The sequence below is a fragment of the Pinus tabuliformis genome, chromosome 2_1 (genome assembly GCF_031772625.1).
Source record: "Pinus tabuliformis cultivar Carrire ecotype Pingquan chromosome 2_1, CPIR1, whole genome shotgun sequence".
Classification (NCBI taxonomy): domain Eukaryota; kingdom Viridiplantae; phylum Streptophyta; class Pinopsida; order Pinales; family Pinaceae; genus Pinus; species Pinus tabuliformis.
Window position 1 is genome coordinate 712,616,472 of NC_142299.1, and position 20,067 is coordinate 712,636,538.

Here is a 20,067-nt window from a genome sequence, read left to right on the forward strand (position 1 = left end):
TTTAACAAAAATTCCAAAAAATCACACTAAAAACAACTCCATTTAAAAAATACATAAATATCAACGTATTTTTAGGGAGGCGAGAACGGCATTATTTAATTGATTACAGGCAACTGCATGCATTATTTTATTCATATTCATATAATAACACACGTACACATATTTGAGCATATGCTGGAATACACGAGCACGCTCAATTTATAGGAAAGTAGCTAATGGAGGATTGTTGAGGGGGCAGGTAAGGGTGACAATGGGATTATTTTGAAGAATTATGGGATGTATTTTTTCAAGTTATGCTGCGGTCCCATGGCCGATGATGGATTTTAAAGGTCGTCGATTCATGGTTTCGTAGCCGTAAATTCACAGTGAAAACAAGTAATCAGACGATAATAGAGTATTCTCCTATCTCATTTTAATCTTTAGATTGAAAATAAATATAATGTGCATAATAGTGGGGAAAATTTTAAAATAACAATTTTTGTAATTGACAGGAGACATTTATTTTACAGTTAAGTATAATGTATAATTTTATTAGTTTATCATTAAAATTGAAATTTTATTTATATAAACTAAAATAAAAAAATTTTAAAAATAAAATAAAATAATAATTATATAAAATATTTAAATAATATCTACTTATAAACATAATTTACAAGTATAAAAATAAAATCTCTGATATTAAATCTATATTCAAACATAAAATATTTCAATTGGATAAGTCAATGTTAATTAGTATCATTGCCTCTCTGAGTCGCCTTTTCCATGTTTTGGGTATACAATGAATGAAACCATTTCCGGCCCAGCAATTATGATTGGAAAAGATGGAGCAATAATTTGCCGTAGCGGAATTCCTTTACGAGAAGACTAAAGGGACCACGCCACCGCACTAGTTGCACTGCTTTGGTTCCTGTATGGTTAATTTTCATGTCAACTATAGATCTACAATTTTTTAAAACATATTATTGAAAATAAATAAGATGGGAGTAAAATTTCATCTTAAAAAGTGTTATTGGATTTTCTTTTTCATTTATATTTAAAAATTATATTTAAATTAAATTTTGGTAGACAGTGATGGAAAGATAGAAAAACCAATTAATATATTCAATTTTTATTTATTAAATTTTTTTCATATACATATTTCTTTTTGTTCTTTTGTCTTCTTATATGTCACAATGACCCAATCACTAATATATAAAGATTACACTTATTAAATATGGAATGGTGAAATGTCTAACTATACTTAACTCTAACTTACATTTCCATGCAAACTTATAATAAATGAGACTTTTCTAAATATAAACTGTAGCTGAAATAATTTACACCAACTCTCCATGCACTACACATACTTCACTTAACTCCAACTAACCTTTTTATACAAACTCACAATAAATGAGAATTCTCTAAATATATAGATTGAACTTGAAGTAATTCACACTCCTCTCCATGCATTCCACACATACGAGAGTAATTTACACTTTCCAAGAGACAAAGATGGGAAATATGATCGAAGATTGATAACACTAATCGCAAAACAAAATTGAATGGGTTGATAAAGTTTGATAAAAAAATATAATACGACTGAAGATAATATAGTGAGAGTAATTTAGATAGATTTTTTTAGAGAGTTATTTAATTAGTACAATTATACTAATAAATGTGGTTGATATATTTTTATTTTCTAAATGATAGTAATTTACATGATGATATTTGTTATTTGACAATTTGTATGTTAATATTAATTAAACTTAAAAAAGTAAGCATGAATTTACATGATATCATTTTTCTTTTTGATCATTCACATATTATATTGATGATTTATATAATAATTTCATATTTGTATTAGGTAAATTTGAAAAGATAAATATGGATGTAAAAATACAAGGTACTTAATATTTGTATTTGAAATTAGGTAATACTAGGGATTTAACTTTCATAGAATATTTTAGAATATTCTTAATAGTATACACAAATCAAAGGTTGAGATTTATTTCCAATGCACTCATGCATTTTTTGTCATTTTAATTAAATTCATTAATTAAAAAAATGTGATATGATCAAGTGTCACATAAAATGACTAATGGTTTTTTGGGATGTGGTATTGATAAGCTACGGGATTCACCCATGATATTGTAACAAAGAGTATTTATTGATTATGAATCTCCATAATAAATTGGAATATAATACTCACTATTAATAATCATTTTACATGTTTCGAAAGGTATATATTTTTAACTTATATATCAATTATTTTATCATTAATAATAATAATGAAGTTATATTTTAGTTAATTATTTTTCTTCTTCTTGACATTTACCAATCATTTAATTTATGTGGTTGTGCTACTTATTAGGTGAATGGGAAATATTTAACCTCCACAAATTTTTCTAAAATATTCTTAGTAGTAATTATAAATCAAAGCTTAAAATTTTAATTTTTTCTTGGGTTTTCAATCAATTAGTAACATGTTTTTGTTACACTCTCCTGAGGAATATCATGTATTCCTATTGGAAAGGTTAAGACAAATGAAATTTTTTGATGAATTAGCTCCGTAATACTTAATTGGGCCGAGAGTCTCATTCTACAACTCATTGTGAAGGCTATGTGTAAGTATGTCTATGTTCAATTTGGATTTGACTATATGCAACATTAAAATATCTTATTTTAACACTTTTTTCTATACATATAGATATATATGAAGTTTTACTATGGGCATTTTTTGGGTTCCTAATTTTGACAACCCATGGTATTTTCCCATGGTATTTGAAAAAAAAAAAAAAAAAAAAAAATTAATGTTGTATATAATAAAATATTCAATGTGTTGTATAAATAAAATATTTTATTATGAATTAATATTGATGTATACTTAAAAAAATATTGATAACAAATAATACCATTTTAGTTGAAAAACATAAGTTTTTATGGTTAGAATATTTGAAGTGGTTCTAGTACTTTATAGTTAATCCTTTTTAGGTATATGTTTTTTTTTTGAAAATCAAATAAATAATTTTTTGAATTACAAGTTTAATTTACATAATCTCTATAACCTTCCAAAATACAATTTAAACAATGAAAAATTACACATTGTTTATTGTACTCTAAAATAAGTTTGCGCTTGAAGAAATTTGATCCCTCTAGGATCATGTTAGATCTGTGCTTAAGATGGTGTATTTGTTGCAAACTAGGGGAAAAATTATACAACAGGAATAATCTTTCCAGTTTTAAAAAAAGTAATATAGCCGAGATAATATTATTTATTTATAGTACAATAAATTTTTATTTATTGTATTTATAAAATGTTATTTTTTGTGGATGGTAAACAATAAAAGATTTATACTCGTAATTTTTTAGCATGGAGTGTCTTAACAATACACCCATTAGTCAAAAGCCTCACCACTATTTATAAAATAAAATTAAAATTATTGATAATTAAATTTTAATTTATAAATTTGAAATGATTATATATATAGTAATAAAATAATACCTTTTTTATTAATTAAAATATATAAAAATAATATAATTACCTGAAACGAAAACAATAATAAACAAATATAATATATAGTGTTATAAGTTACCCGACTTTATAAAAAGAGTTATATATATATTAAAAACTAATATAAAAAATTAACATAATAAGAGTTTAATAAATTTCATAGAATTTAGTTAAAATTTTCAAAACTAATTAACAGTAAAATGTTATAAAATAAAATATTTTGATTTTGAAATGAATTATGGTTTTTGGGTCACTGATATTGATAAGCCATTCCAGTGGCTCATCTTATTACCAAACAATTATTGTAACAAGTCCTATTTACAAATTAGTTACACCAAAAATGTTTCTTTTCAATCTCTTAAGGGCCGACCATCATCTACACTTTTCAATCTCTTAACGGCCGACCATCGTCTACACTTTTGTTTTGCATCGTTAGATCCAGCGAACAGTTGTTATCGTTTCCCACCCTTGGTTCAAGCAAGCAGATGTCACTAATGACACTGAAGCACCCCGCGGGCTGGCCATGCTCCGTCTTAATCGATTTGCCTCTTCCAAGCACCTCCGTTACTAAATTCCCCCAATTCTGCAAGGGTGGCCGCCACCAGCGTCCGGGAATCAGTTCTCCCACGCAGCAACGGATGTAGAACGAGAGAAACAAAAATCATTAGGATAATCTTTAAAAGATCATTCTTGAATGGTCACCGTATTCAACAGAACATGAATTGTTGGATGTGTTCAATAAAATTGGAGAACAGGGCACTTAGATAAAGATCATCATACAGAGCCTGATTTTGAATATCCGGAAGATGACATTCAGATCAGAACATCCCCTGATGAAAACCTTGAACCCGAAAAATTCTTCCATTTTCTCCGCCAACAACACATTGCAGATCTACTCACTCCGACCCTATTTGTCCATTTTATATCTCCGCATGACAAACAATCATTATTCCGTCAGTCTTACATGGGCAAGTTGTGGAACATTGGGATTTGGTTGGGGACATGAAATTCGAAAAAAAATAAAAAAACAGGGTTATAATCTGCGTGAAGTACTAACGGAACAAACAAGAAACCCTTTGTAAAAGCCAGAGAGGGATTCGTGAAGGAAGCAGCGCTCATAAATATCATGAAATTTAATATATATTTCAAGAATCAACTAATTGTTCCATTTTGGAGATCAAACATGAACCCCGCATTGATGGTTTCGACAATCTCTTTTTGCCGATACGTTTAATCTCTATAAGTAGGCAGACTTTGGCAATTCTGGACACCCTATATACCTCTTGGCAAGCCATTTCAGGGTTATGGTCCGGTTCCGAAGTCATGACTTATTCCACTGTGATGTGTGTATGTCTCGTTATCTGTGTTCTTTGTAATCGTTGTGTAGAATGATATTTTTTCTTTAAACGTCTACGTTAACCTGAGCATTTTAAGGTTTTCCACTGCACGATCATATATGTAGTGTTTAAGAGTTACCAGACGCGGTCAACAATGTTGTCCCCGCTTTAACATGGGCATAACAACGACTTTAGGCTGAATTTAAATTCATATATATGTATTACTGATACCAAATCGAGATTAACATTGTAATATTATTTGTGTAAATATTTTCATGAAAAAGTTTCACACCAGCTGTAATTACGTAAAAGAACAGCATTAAAATAAATTGGTAATCTAAAAGGATTTTTTTAATTTCTAATTATACACATTCCTAATTTAACAACATTTTTATATATATATATATATATATTTATTTATTTATTTATTTTTGTATATAAATCAAAATTATATGAGATATTGGAGAATTAGAGAAATCCAAATTCAGCGTTTTTATTAATTACTCAATTTTAAACTTCAATTTACCATAAAATCAAAATTAGATATAATATTATTTAAATTAATATATCAAAAATTCAAATTTAATATTTAAAAAAAATACATAATAATCTTGTATATATAGAAATCCTTCTATTAATTAGGTAGACATTAATGGTATTAGCTACTAAATTTCTGAACTGCCCGATAGAGGAGTGGACTGCTTCTCATATATTTAACTTATATTTCATTACTGAATTTATGTGTCACTTAAATATATTTTTGGTTAATGATACAGCGGTTAAGAAAGAAATACGCTAATCTCATTTATATAAAAAAATTCAATCCTCAATGGGATCAAATTGTTATTGGATCTCAAAGTTATGTATAAATCCTCCTTATTATATTATTATAATTTCTTTTATATTTTACAAAGTCATATTAATGAAATGTTTTTTTTAAGCAAAAAAAATATTAATACAGAGAGGAAAATATGAAATCAACATAGTATCTCATTGTACAAATAACTAAACTCCTTTCTTCCATGATTATATTATTATTTAATTCCAAGTGTCACACATAAATCCTTCATAATACATCATAATGTTATGATTCCAAAATATCACACATAAATCCTCCATAATATATTAATATATTTTTTAAAGCCTCAATAATATATTAATACATTTAATATATTAATATATATTTTTAAAGCCTCAATAATATATTAATACATTTTTTTAAGAACCAATGCCATCTTAATATTTACTTTTAGAAAAATATTATAAATCTATGATATATTATGTCTTTCATATTTTCCCTTATGCTATGTGAACTCGTACTATACTTAAACAAGCTCTATATGATAGTGCACTCACATTAACTGTCCATTAATTCATGGTAACATACATTTACATTAACGATCTATTAATTCATGGTAATATTTATTGTTAAAATTTTCAAATATTTTAAAAAATAACAAATAAACTGTTTTGTATTAATCGGTCTATTAATTCATCGTAATATTTATTGTTAAAATTTTCAAATATTTTAAAAAATAACAAATAAACTGTTTTGTATTAATATACAAATTAGTTTCTTTAATTAAAATACAATGTTTTTCAGAGTTTATAGTAACCGGTACACGTGCATTTTGCAATCCTTGCGCTAATTTTATTATTCTGGTACACGTGCAAGATTTTCGAAATCAACTCTAGATTTACAGGGAATCACATATATACGCTTCTCAGGTACTGAAGCTAATGAATTCTACGAATTAAAATTATGTTTATCGTTTCTATAGAAAATTAAATAAAATATTAATATTAAGTTATAAGGAAAATGAATAAAAATATTGATATTAAATAATAATAAAAATTATTATTATGTAGAATAGTTTACAAGTAAATAAATTTAATATTTTTATGTTACAATTTTTAAAATTAAATATATATATATTAAATAAAAATTTTAATTTTAATAAAATTTTGATATTCTTATAAATTTTAATTTTTTATTTATTTATTTTACTTCATATAAATTATAGTTATTGTATTAAAAGAATAACGTAAACATACATTTTCCTATTTAACTATGAGATAAAAATTGTTAAAATAATATCATAATAAAAATGTTTTGGATTATTGTATTGTAAAATATGTTGGATTTTTTGTTTAGGTCTTTGAAGTTGTCCTCTAAGTTGTATTGACTTGATTGGTGAAAACAATAGTGTGAAAATTGGTCCATTTTGTCTTCACAATTTGTCTTACCTATCATGGCAACATAATAAACCAAAATTTTTCTCAATGCTCAAAGAATTAAGTAAGGAATTGTTAACGATTTGCCTGCATGATTTTCCATCAATTATCTTACTCCGAGCGAGAGCATAACCAAATGTTGCAATGACAAATCTCCATTAGCAAGTAAGCAACCACTACCACTAAATTAGAAGGTTGCTCTTCGTAATAGAGTTTTCTCAATTTTCTTTCAAATAATCTTTTATATAATATTTATTCTATTAGAAATAAGAGTTTTTTATATTTAGTGATGTACTTTTCAAGATGATCTTCTTGAATCTTATATCCTTACGTGTATCTTTGCACCTTTAGGGGCAATTGCTAGTAATATCCATGGTAAAATGAGATAAATATCCAGAGTTAACAATATTGTTATATTGTAAATATTAAGTTTTAATTTAAAAATGTTGTAAAATTAAATTAAATTAATTTAATTTTTATAAAATATTTTGATTTTCAAATGAGATATGGTTTTTTTCCATGGTATGTCTAACACATTTTTTTTTTAGAATTTTAATATCTTACAATTAAATTTAAAATTACACAAAAATAATTAAAAAATAATTTACATTTTAAAAATTAAACATTATTTTTTAATTTTCAAAATATTCAATTTATTTTTTTCACAGCTATAATAAAATTCTTGAAATCTTTAAAAATTTAAATAAATAATATTAAAATAAATCCAAATAAACAAAATTTTGATATCTAAGTTTAGAAAATAAATTTATTTATTTTATCCATGACATAAAAGCTTAAAAGCTTACCAAGGCGACTCGATCAACTAAATCTCAAGTGCGAACACTAATCTTTATGACTTAAAGCAAAAATTTGATATTAATCTTTATGACTCAAGCAAAAATTTGATATTAATAGAAAAATAGAATTAAAATGATGAAAAAACTAAAATAGAAAAATCATACCGAATAGAAAAATTGCTTATGGACTCCAACTCAAATACAGTGAATATGACGTTTTAAACCATGAGGAAATTAGCTTTATTTATTTAATGTAAGATATAAAACCACCCAAGATAAACATAAATCATAAAAAAATATGAACATAAATAATTTATATTAAGTTATATAAGCTATATAATTTAGTTCAAAATGGGCCCACATATTGATTAGGTCAACAAGTGTCAAACATCAAACATTAACATCACAAGTTGACAAGACATAATGTTCCAAGTACCTCCAGCTCTGAATTACCAAATAAGTCAAAATGCACTACAAAAAATTCCATTGAATTCTATTGAGGAGTACACATATTTCATCAAATAGTCACCCACTGATTTCCATTGGAGCAACACATCCCTGATTTCCATTGGAGCAACACATCCCATTACTCAGTAATACCTGCACAATAATAGGTGAAATGTGTGTTAGCCATATGCACATGTGTGTTTAACCATTTAGCCCGTTGAAGATAATAAATGACAATATTCAATTCAAGAATTAGTTTAGAAGATGCAATAAATGACACCAACCCTTTCAATTCAAGTATTAAACACACCATCCTTTTCAATTTAGGAATTAAACAAAGGAAAGCACAAGGATCAACCATGAAAGATTATCAGCCATTTGATCATGTACAAATCAATCCAGACCACATATTTGAATTTGGGAGATGGAAATCCATGCCAATATTCCCTACAAATTAAATTCTATATCAAAAAACCATAAAACATCAAATCTTACTAATTTTCATTTCGAACATTCATTTTAGTCCTCAGTTGTTAGAAACATACAATCATAGTGTTCAAACACTATTACATTCATTCTATTCATCAGTTGTTGAAGACATTCAAATAGAGTGTGTGCATAGTGTTACATTCATTCTATTCATCAACTGTTGGAGACATACAGGTTTGTTTTTGTTGAATAATGTTATAGAGACATACATGTTTGTTTTTGTTGAATAATGTTATTTTTGTTGAGAGACAAGTGTAAATTAAAGCAATTATAGCCAATATCACTTGTTAAATAGATCACGAGATTTGATTAGAGAAAAATTTCTATATAAATAATAGACCCATTGATTTAGAAACCAATTTCAATTCCACTGTAACCTCAAATCTAACCCCTGCGATTCAATATCAGACTACTATAATAGCAAAGAATATCGTTTCACATTCCTGAAGATGATGCATATAAATTTATAATCTTGAAGACGATGCATCCTAGAGTGCAGGATCATGTTTATTCTTTGAAGGAAATGAAGCAACTTGGAGGAGATCTGTGACCTCCGGAAGGGGAATGGCCTAGGAACTTTATGAATTGAAAGAGAAAATTTTGATGTGAGGTAGATTCACTGTTTTCTTAGAGAAGCATTTCCAAATGAATAACAAACCCAATGATTTAGAAATTCTCTTTTAGTTATTAGAATATCAAATTAAATTACAATATCAAATTAAGACGAGATAATTACAACATTGCAGGAGCAGAACTACAATGAATTAGACAATTGAGATGCAACATATAATAATTTATTTCTTTATAAGGAATGATATGAGCAAGGTATTTAAGATCCTATAGACTGGTCCATAGACATTAAAATGGTATTTAATCATGATGATAATGTAGAGGTAGCAGATGACTTTATTTTGCTTGATTCCACTAGTCTGCTCAGGATGGGGGAGGAAGAAGCTTGATTCCATTGTTCTGCTCATGATGGGGGAGGAAGAAGTGTAGGAGGAGAAAGTGTACTTAGATGATGATTGTACCTTTAATATGTCCCCTACTTAGCTCAGAATGGTGTCTCATAATATCATGGCGGATGTGAGAAATAAATATGACCCTTGTGGCCTTCTTAAAGTTTTCAGTTTATTCAACCAATTCTCTGATTTTCCTATGCTCTTATATTGGTCTTTTCATTCTCCTTCTTACCGAGATTCATTGTGATGTGCTTTAATTAGGACCGTTTCAGCGAGTCTTACTCCTCTCTCTCGCGGGGTTCACTTAGGTGCAGTGTTTATAACAACATCAAGTTTTCTTTCTTTCTCTGGTATCCTTTCCTTAGAGGTTTATAATCTCTTACCATTGGCTTGCTATCTTGCTGTTGTATGAGTGGAATCGTAACAGATTTGTCTTTTCTTTCAGTCAATGAAAGGGATGCATATCTAGTGTGCATAACACCCATTCTCTCTCTTTTTCAATTGAGTGTGCCTTCTTTGTTTTCTGAGGCTTTCACTTGCAAGAACAAAAAGAACTAGTACTAAACCCTTAGACTTTTAGAATTTGAAAGGGAATAACTACATAAAGAGACTACAACTAAGAACCCTTACTCTTTATAGCTCTTCCTGATAATTCATATTTTTACCAACTAGGAATAAAATGAATGCCCAAAACAAAATGAATGCCAAGAACAATGATTTGAGGACACAGAAAGCTATGTGTGTTGAAGAAATTGTGTTATTTCAAAGTTGTTACAAAAAGAAAAAGGAATAGCTCTTCCTCATAACTCATATTTTTACGAACTAGGAATAAAATGAATGTCAATAACAATGATTTGAAGACACAGAAAGTTAGTTCTATTGAAGAAATTGTGTTATGTCAAAGATGTTACAAAAATAAAAATGAATAGCTCTTCCTCATAACTCATATTTTTACCAACTAGGAATAGAATGAATGCCAAGAAAAATGATTTGAGGACACAGAAAGTTATTTTTGTTGAAGAAATTGTGTTATGTCAAAGTTGTTACAAAAAGAAAAAGGAATATCTCTTCCTGATAACTCATACTTTTACAAACTAGGAATAAAATGAATGCCAAGAACAATGATTTGAGGACATAGAAAGCTATTTTTGTTTAAGAAATTGTGTTATGTCGAAGCTGTTACAGAAAGAAAAAGGAATAGCTCTTCCTCATAAGTCATATTTTTACCAACTAGGAATAGAATGAATGCCAAGAACAATGATTTGAGGACACATAAATCTATCTGTGTTGAAGAAATTATGTTATGTCAAAGTTGTTACAAAAATAAAAATGCATAACTCTTCCTCATAACTCATATTATTACCAACTAGGAATAGAATGAATACTAAGGACAATGATTTGAGGACATAGAAAGCTATGTGGGTTGAAGAAATTATGTTATGTCAAAGCTGTTACAAAAAGAAAAAGGAATAGCTCTTCCTCATAACTCATATGTTTTTTTTTTAATTGTTTTTTTTAATTTTCAATTTTTTTAATTTGTTTTTTTTTTTAAGTTTTATTTATAATTGCTTATTTTTATTTTTTCTTTCAATTTTTTTTTTTTTTTTTTTTATTTATTATTTATTTTATTGTTTGATTTTTTATTTTTTTTAAATTGGTTTTGAATTTTTATTTAATATGTTTTGATTTTTTTTATTTTGATTTTTTTTTTTAATTTTGTTTTTAAATATTTATAATTTATTTATTTTTTAATTGTTTCCAGTTTTTTAATTTTATTTTTGATATATTTTTTAATTTTATTTATGCTATTTCTTTATTTTTATAATTTAAATTTAAAAAAATAATTCTTAAACTTTTATTTTATTTTATTTTATATTTTATATTTTGTTTATTTAAATTATTTAATTTAAATATTTTTTTATTTTTTATTTTCATTTTTAATTTTTAATTTTTTTTCTTAATTTTTTTCTAATTATTTTAAGAGGATTTTATTTTTTATTTATTTTTTAATTAAAAAAAGAAATTTAGATTTTTTTGTGGTTCAATTTGTTTTTCTTTTATATATATATATATATATATATATATATATATATATATATATAATCATTTTTTAATTTATTTTTTTGTTTTTTTGGTAATTTTTTATTCAATTTTTTTTTTTTTTTTTTTTTTTTACTAGTTAATTTTGGTTTTTTTTAATTTTTATAGGTTTTTTGTTTTTTCTTTTTATATATAATTTTTTGCATTTGATTTTTTTGGTCATGTTTTTTTTTTTGTGTCATGTTTTTTAATTTTTATTTATATTCTTATGTTTTTCTTTTTAATATTTTTATGTTTTATTAATAATGTGTTTTAGTATTTTTATTTTTGCCATGTTTTATGTTTTATGTTTTTTTTTTTACATTTTTATAGGATTTTTTTTTCCTTTTATATATATATTTTTTGTATTTTATATTTTTTTGTCATGTTTTCTATTTTTACTTTTATGTTTTAATACTAACATGAAAATCATCAACATTTTAAAAAAATTGTCTAGACTTAATTCATTAGAAAATTTTAAGTGTAAAAATTAAGCCCTTTAAACAAAAAGGGTTGATGCTCATCACCACTTTTCAAAATCAAGATGAAAATCACTAAGAAAAAAAATTGTTCACACTCGATAAATAAAAAAAATTAAAGTGTCAAAAATAAGCCCTCTAAAAAAATGTGTTGATGTTGCATCAACATTTTTCAAAATCAGCATGAAAATCACTAACATTTAAAAAAAATGTTCATACTTGATACATAAAAAAATTTAAAGTGGAAAAAATATGCTAAAAAAAAGTGTATTTTGAATCACCATTTTTCAAAATCGAGTGATTTTTGGTAGCCTCAAAAAAATGGGTACCAGTTAATTTTCTCATTTGATCGGTAACTATGTTATATGGAGCCATATCCCGTCCCCAACTTGAAATTGACGGTCAACTCGGTGCTTATCACGTCGAGCTTTATACTGAGGCTAACTGTTCTCCAATTATTCCTGTATTGCCTGATGAATCACATGTATCCACTGAACAAACTTCCATTCTTTGTCTCTAACATCTTTCCGATTGCTATCCTCATCTTTCCCAAAGACCACGTCCAAGGGATCCCTTGGTAGATAACCAAAACATGTCTTGAACAGTGAGCTCTACGTGGATGAATGTGTTGCTCGATTGTATGCATGCTACACATAAGGAAGTTGTTCATCCCACAACTTGGGATGTTTTCCACAATAGCCTCGTACCAAGTGTACCACGGTGCGGTTAACGACCTCTGTTTGTCCATCGGTCCGTGGATGAAATGTCGTACTTCTTTTCAGCTTAGTGTCCATCATTCTCCACAAGCTAGTCCAGAACTCTCCAAGAAAGCGAGAGTCTCGACATGACACAGTAGATGTGGGAAACCCAAAATGGACCCAAACATGTTGAAAGAAAGATAAGTAGTTTGCTCAACAGTGACCTACTTTTTACAAGGTATTAAAATACACATTTTACTAAAACGATCCACGACGACATACAAGTAGTCGTGACCTTTCCTACACATAGGAAAACCACCTACAAAATCCATGGACACACTTTCCCATGGTCGACTCGGAATAGGGAGTGGTGTGTACAACCCAAGTTTTCTATTAGAGGGATTTGAAATAGAACACAACACACAACCCTTTACAAAGCGAATCATAATGTTTCTCATATGAGGCCAGAAACAAAACCTCTTTAAATGAAATAAAGTTTTTTTCAACCCCAAAATGACTAGACACAAGAGAGGTATGAGCCTCTCGGATTACATGTACCCTTTCATCAATGGGTATGCATAGTTTGCTAAGGTGATACAATAGTTTTCCCTGCAAATAATAATTGTCCACCTGCAATCCACGAGTCAGTTTTGCATAAATCTCTTTAAGATCATTATCATTAGCATATTTTTCAGCATAACCTTCTAATGATAAAGAAGCATTTCGCAAAACTACAGATGCAGAAATAAGAGGGTGAGAATCATATATGCTACTTTGTTGTTGGCGCCCTTCTTGTATTTTATTACCAGATGAAACTGCTGGAGGAATCCCATCCATCTAAAATGACAGGCTTGTTGAATCTTGGTTTGTGACTAAAGGTACTCCAAGGGATGATGGTCTCCTTGTCAATCGGGTAGTGTTTCCACTTCTTTATACTCTGGACCAAGGAGTACAATTCCCTGTCGTACGTGGGATAATTCACAACAACCTTGGAGAAAGTCTCTGAATGGTAACATGCAGGTTTCCTTTGCTGCATCAATACAGCGCCCATGGCATATCCGCTGGCATCTGTTTCAATCTCAAAAGGTTGATGAAGGTCTGATAAGGCTAGCACTGGTGTTGTGTTGATCTTCTCTTTCAACATGTCGAAGGATTTCTGTTGTTTTCCTCCCCATTGAAAGGCCTGCTTCACACTTGTCAATGCGTGTAAGGGGGTTGCGATAACAAAGAAGTTTGCAATGAACCTTCTCCAAATTGTACCGCGCCCAAAAAACTTTGTAGCTTTGTAACATTTGTGGGCTCAGGACACTTCATAGTTGCTTCTACTTTAGAGGGATCTATTTTTAATTGTCCATTACCGACTATGTGACCTAAATAAACCAGAGAGGTCTTCCCAAACTCACACTTTGACAATTTTACATATAAATTTTCTTCTTCTTTTTTTCAGAACATCAAGCACTTTCTTCACATGACATACATGTTCATCCCATGTCCTACTATAAACAAGGATATCATACAGATATACAAGAACAAAATTATCAAGAAAATGCCTAAATAGATCATTCATTACCCTCATAAACGTGGTTGGAGCATTGCACAGTCTAAATTGAATCACCATCCATTCGAACAACCCTTGTTTGGTTTTGAATGCAATATTCCAAATGTCTTGTTCTGCAACTCTAACCTGGTGATATCTACTATGCAAATCCAGTTTTGTAAAGTAGAAAACATTTTTCAACTGAACTAATAATTCATTAATGCAAGGGAGAGGGTGTCAATTCTTCACCGTAATTTTGTTTAGCGCCCTATAGTCTATGCACATTCTCCATGTGTCATATTTCTTTGGCATCAACACGATCGGTGAGCCGCATGGAGAAGAACTTGGTCTGATGACTCCTTGATTTATAACCTCCTGCACATGTTTCTTGATCTCTTCCATCTCGATAGAAGCCATCTTGTACATGCTAATATTCCGCAAAGGAGCATCCTGTTGTAAATGGATCTCATGTTGGATTTATCATTTTAGGGCAATCCTCTTGGTCCCCTAAAAAATCTATCATAGTCAAAAATGATTTCAAACAATTATTTCTTATGATCAGGATAACAACCTTTGAAAGTGTTAGTCGTCTCGGCCTCTTTCGCTCTCACTACCATGAGCATGCACCCTTTGCTGGAATTAACCAGTCGTTTAGTCTGTCCTGCAATGACAAGGCTAGCACTAACTTTTGTATGATGAGCTCTGACTATATATTCTACCCCATCCTTCGTGAGGTGGTATTTATTTTCATGCCGAAAGAAAAATTCCTTTATGTCATATGGATACGGAATTGCGAAGATAATTCCACAGATATCCAAAGGCACAACATCTAACTCTACCTCATCAACTAATTTGGAAGCAATAACAAATCTGGCCCTACACTACTTGGTTACTCGTAATTTTCATTTATTGGTTACCCAACCAAGCGGATATGGACTCGAATGAGACTTAGTTTCGAGGCCTAACATTTTCACTAGGGACTCTGAGATTAAATTTTCTTGGGAACCTTAATCGAAGAGAGTTTCCACCTTTGTGTGTTTTATAATAACTCTAATGTGGAATATTTCAATTCTCTTTTGCTCATTACTTACAGGATCATTTAAATAAGTAGTACTTACCATTGAATCAAAATTATTACTAATAGAAGGAGTGCCTTTTGCACCCACGACTATGATCAATGTATCATTGTTGGAATTTGATCCAAGGTCCTGCTGCACTATTTCCACTGTCTTTTGGTTTGCCTTTTCACTGAATCTCTTTGGTCTCAGCTTCGGATGTAGCTTCCAGGAGTGGTCGTCGTCATGACCTTCTCTCTTGCGATGCATGCAAGATGGTTTTTCTCCGTCCTCTCTCTTGGATGCGACAGTCTTCATAGCCTTCCCCTTCCCTTTCTTCTGGAATTTGTCATGTTGAGGATTAAATGGTGTTTTCTTGGCTTGATCATCTCTATCATTCTTGCCTTGGATTTCAATATGAATCGCCTTTACGCTGGCCGAATCAATTGTAGTAGGCTCAAACAATAACCGTGAGTGTCTGATGTAACTATGTAGTGCGCCCACATACTTAGTTATAGTCTCGGGCAAATCTAATGAAGTGCCCAAATTCAATGCTTGTTTCTAAAATTATTCAATGAAGCTTTGCAGATTTTGGCCTTTACCTTGCCTTAGATATTTCCATTCCATTAATGCCTTTTGTTTATAAATCAAAGGGTAAAATTGGTCTTTCAATGTAGAAATAAAATTGGACCAAGAGGAAAGAAGGTTACCCAAATTTTTGCTGCCCTTCTGCAACTTTCTCTCCCACCAAACAAGAGCAGTGCCACTCAACTGAAGAGATGCTAACTGGACCGTTGCCTCATCTTCTTTGGTCTGCTCGATCTAGCAGTAAACCTCTATTTGTCTTATCCAATTATTAAGTTTTTCTGCACTACACTCTCCATTATACATGGGCAAGTCAAACTTTACATCTAGCTTGAAGAATGGTTTCTTAGATGTATGTTTGGAATCGTGATTAGAGTGATGAGAACTATCATTTGAAGAAGGAGAGGGAGGAGGCTCTTCTCCACCACCTTCATTATTTGTTGATCTATTGTTATCGACATCTTTCTTCTCATGCCCAGGTGCCTTCTCATACTCTGAAAACAACTTGTCCACTTTCTCCGCCATATTGTAAAATACCTTACGGAAATTTGTTTCCTCTTCCCAATGAGCTTCTTCATTTTCCATGTTTCTTCTTCGTTGTGCATGTTGAGCTTCAGGATCAAAGGACTTAAGTGTTCCTTCTCGTTTCTGTAACTTGTTCCGGGTTATCATATACTCATGCAATTGGCATCAATAAAGACCTACTCCGATACCAAACTTGATCCAAGATCTTTTACTTATAAACGCATCAGAATTACATGAAACAAAGCTTATTAACCATAGAACTTAAAAGCACATAAAATAATGCGGAAATAAGACGATAAGAAATAAACCATGACACAAAGATTTGATTATAGAGTTCATCTAATTTGGACTATGTCTCTGGGCCCTGCTCAATAGTGGGGAGGCCTCCTTTCATTAAGTGGCATAAAAAAAGATAAAAGTACAAGAAATATTCAATTACAATCCTTATACCTCCAATCTGGAAGATGGATGAAGAATGGAGAGCCTAGCTTCAGAAACACACAGTACCATTGAAATCTTGGCAGAAAATCATGCAAAAACACCTATCCGAACACCCAATTTTGGTAATTGGGCTTTCTGCACCTTCTTAGAACCTCCCTGCTGCTCAAGAAGAGGTTTTGACCCCCGCTGCCACGTTGGGTTACTACTTTATACAATATTTTGAACTATCGGCCAGTCTCCTCCTCCTTCCCTGTGTGGACCGTCCATTATATAATCTTAATCGGCCGACTCCTCAATTTTCGAGTAGTTCCAAACAAACGACAAACCTTAGCAAGATGGCAATTCCAATAGAAATTCCCAGAGCCGCAAATAGTACGCATGCAACAAAACCTGTTTAAACATAGAAAAACCACTTTAACAATGTTTCCACATGAATCAGCGTATTCCCTGAATCCCGATGGCTTTATCGGCACTGATAACCCATCGATGCAGAGAAAGCAAATCGCAATCGGTGTTTCAATCGGAGAATTGTCTTGTGCCTTTACAACAAGTATCCTGTGATAACAGCAGACTCGATGGCCTATTAAACATAATACATAATATATCGGGTCCGACAACCTAATCGGAAATCACAATCGACGGGAACCGAAGGTTGGTACTCTATGCGACTATTCCCCTTTGTGAACTACGATTGCGATATACGATTATAGCATCACATCCTAACTCTATCAAGGGCCGATTCGTAAATCACTTCCCCTTTTGTGATTGCAATATGCGATTATTACATTGCAGCTTTTCTTACATAGGGCCGATTTGAAACCGCTAATTCGCTTCCGATCTGTGATTGTGATATTGCAATCACAACCTAGTAGTGCTAGGGTGATTCCTTAACCCGCAGACCTCTGCCTTTTGCGATCAATGAAATGCAGAACCTATAGTGGCCTGCCACTTGGCACTTCCCCATTCGCTGAGAGTTTTTCCACGTCACTTCCTCTTGCTATCTATCCAAGTCAAACTTTATCTTTGACTTTATCTAACTTCTTCATATGAACTTGGATTTGAGTGTCGTTCACATCATTGGAATCAGGATGATGAGCACTTCGATCCAATGCTAAGTTGTGGATTTTCTGCCACTTTGAGTTTTGAGCCTTCTTACCATGTCACTGGTACTTTTTTAGAGATCCACCTGGATCATTCCACCACGTAACTGTTTTACTGATCGTTGGGCTCACTATGTGTAAAGTAATAAAACACTTGTCATTTTTATCATCCTACAAGTTTTACTAGGAGTATACTCATGTCTAGTACTCTTCTCCTGGAAAAAGGTAGACTCATGAGATCACATATCCATTTTTTTTGAGAGCCCTCTATGCCTTCGCCCTTATAGATTCTCCAAAAGGCAGCCTGGTGAGATTGTATATCCACTGTGTTTGAGATCTCTACACCTTCACCCTTATAGATTCTCCAAATGAGTTTCTTTTACCACAAAACTAGCTTGTTTGAATAATATGTATAATCAGAAGAAGAAGTTTGTCTACGAATTTGTCTCATATATCTGTATTGTTTTTGTTTGGTTCCTATAACTTGAAGACATAAAACATCAGAAGAATTAAAAGCCAGGATCGATCTCCTTTAGGTCATTGTGGTTGGAACTTGGAAGAGAAATCAACAGGAAATCTAGTGTCCTCGAAACTCTGGTTGGCACGGATTTTCTCCTTCGGGGAACAAATATCTGCACTCACCGACCTCTTGGTGTACAACTTGTTCAAGTCCCTCAGCCAGCTAAGGAGCGAGAAAATGTCGAGTTGGGAGAGTTTTTGCATCTTCCTGGGTGGACATTCACTGACTTTTCGGCCATTGAGGGTGAAATTTAGGTAATTTTACATATTAAATGATATGAAATGATAGAGATTGTAACAGGGACATGAAGGATGGGTTTTTTGGTCTTCAACGATAACAAATTTTTCCATATCTTTTTATTGGAAATTATCTGTGGAAGTCTTCCAATTGGATCACACAATAGAAAATGCTCAAAATCCTTCCCTTGAAATGGTCTATAAAGGACATTGTGTCTTCAAATTTGACAAATGTATTGTAATGTTTTCAGAGCCTCTGGTCCCATAATTGAATAGTTTAATTGCAAGTTGTTAGATGAAAATCAGAGGTTCTAATATGTGGTTAGTTATGACTATTACATATGAGTTAACCAATGATTTCCATTCATTACTCTTAGCTTCTAATTGTGTAGATTATAAATGTAGTCCTGATAGAGTGGACTAAGTTCCGAGACGACCGGCGTACAGATTGAAATTCGTTCGATGGTCCAGCCCACAATCCACCACCCCAAAACGCCTCAACCAAGAAATCACAAGGAGGAAATGCATGCGATTAATTTTACTTTTATAGATAGAGTAGTCCAAGTTGTAATTGGATGGTCATCCCTATTTCCCAACCCATTTCGACTAGAACATGCGCTTATGGGAGGGAGTGAGCCCATAATACCGCTAGAGTACAAAGGGAATGGGCTTATCTCACGAAGGGAATTTAGATATTAGTATGCGTATGTAGTTTAATTCTAAACTATTAAAGCCTATTTATTTCCCAAACGTTACATTGAATAAGTGACACTGATGGTAAGTGTAATTCCAGAAATTTCGAAACTCGAGGTAAAGTAAGCTGATAAGAAGGAACTCCTTCATGTTTGTAAGATGGTTGTGTTGTTTTGAAATTCTAATCCTGATTCTGATTCTGTAAGATATCAAAATTTGTAATTTGTAATATTAAATTTGTTTCTATATTCAAAATTAAGTTTAAAAAATTTAAAAATATATATATATAATTTAAAAAATAACACAAAACCAAAATTTATTTAACAAATTTTTATTAAAAAACAAAATATAAAAAATTAAAT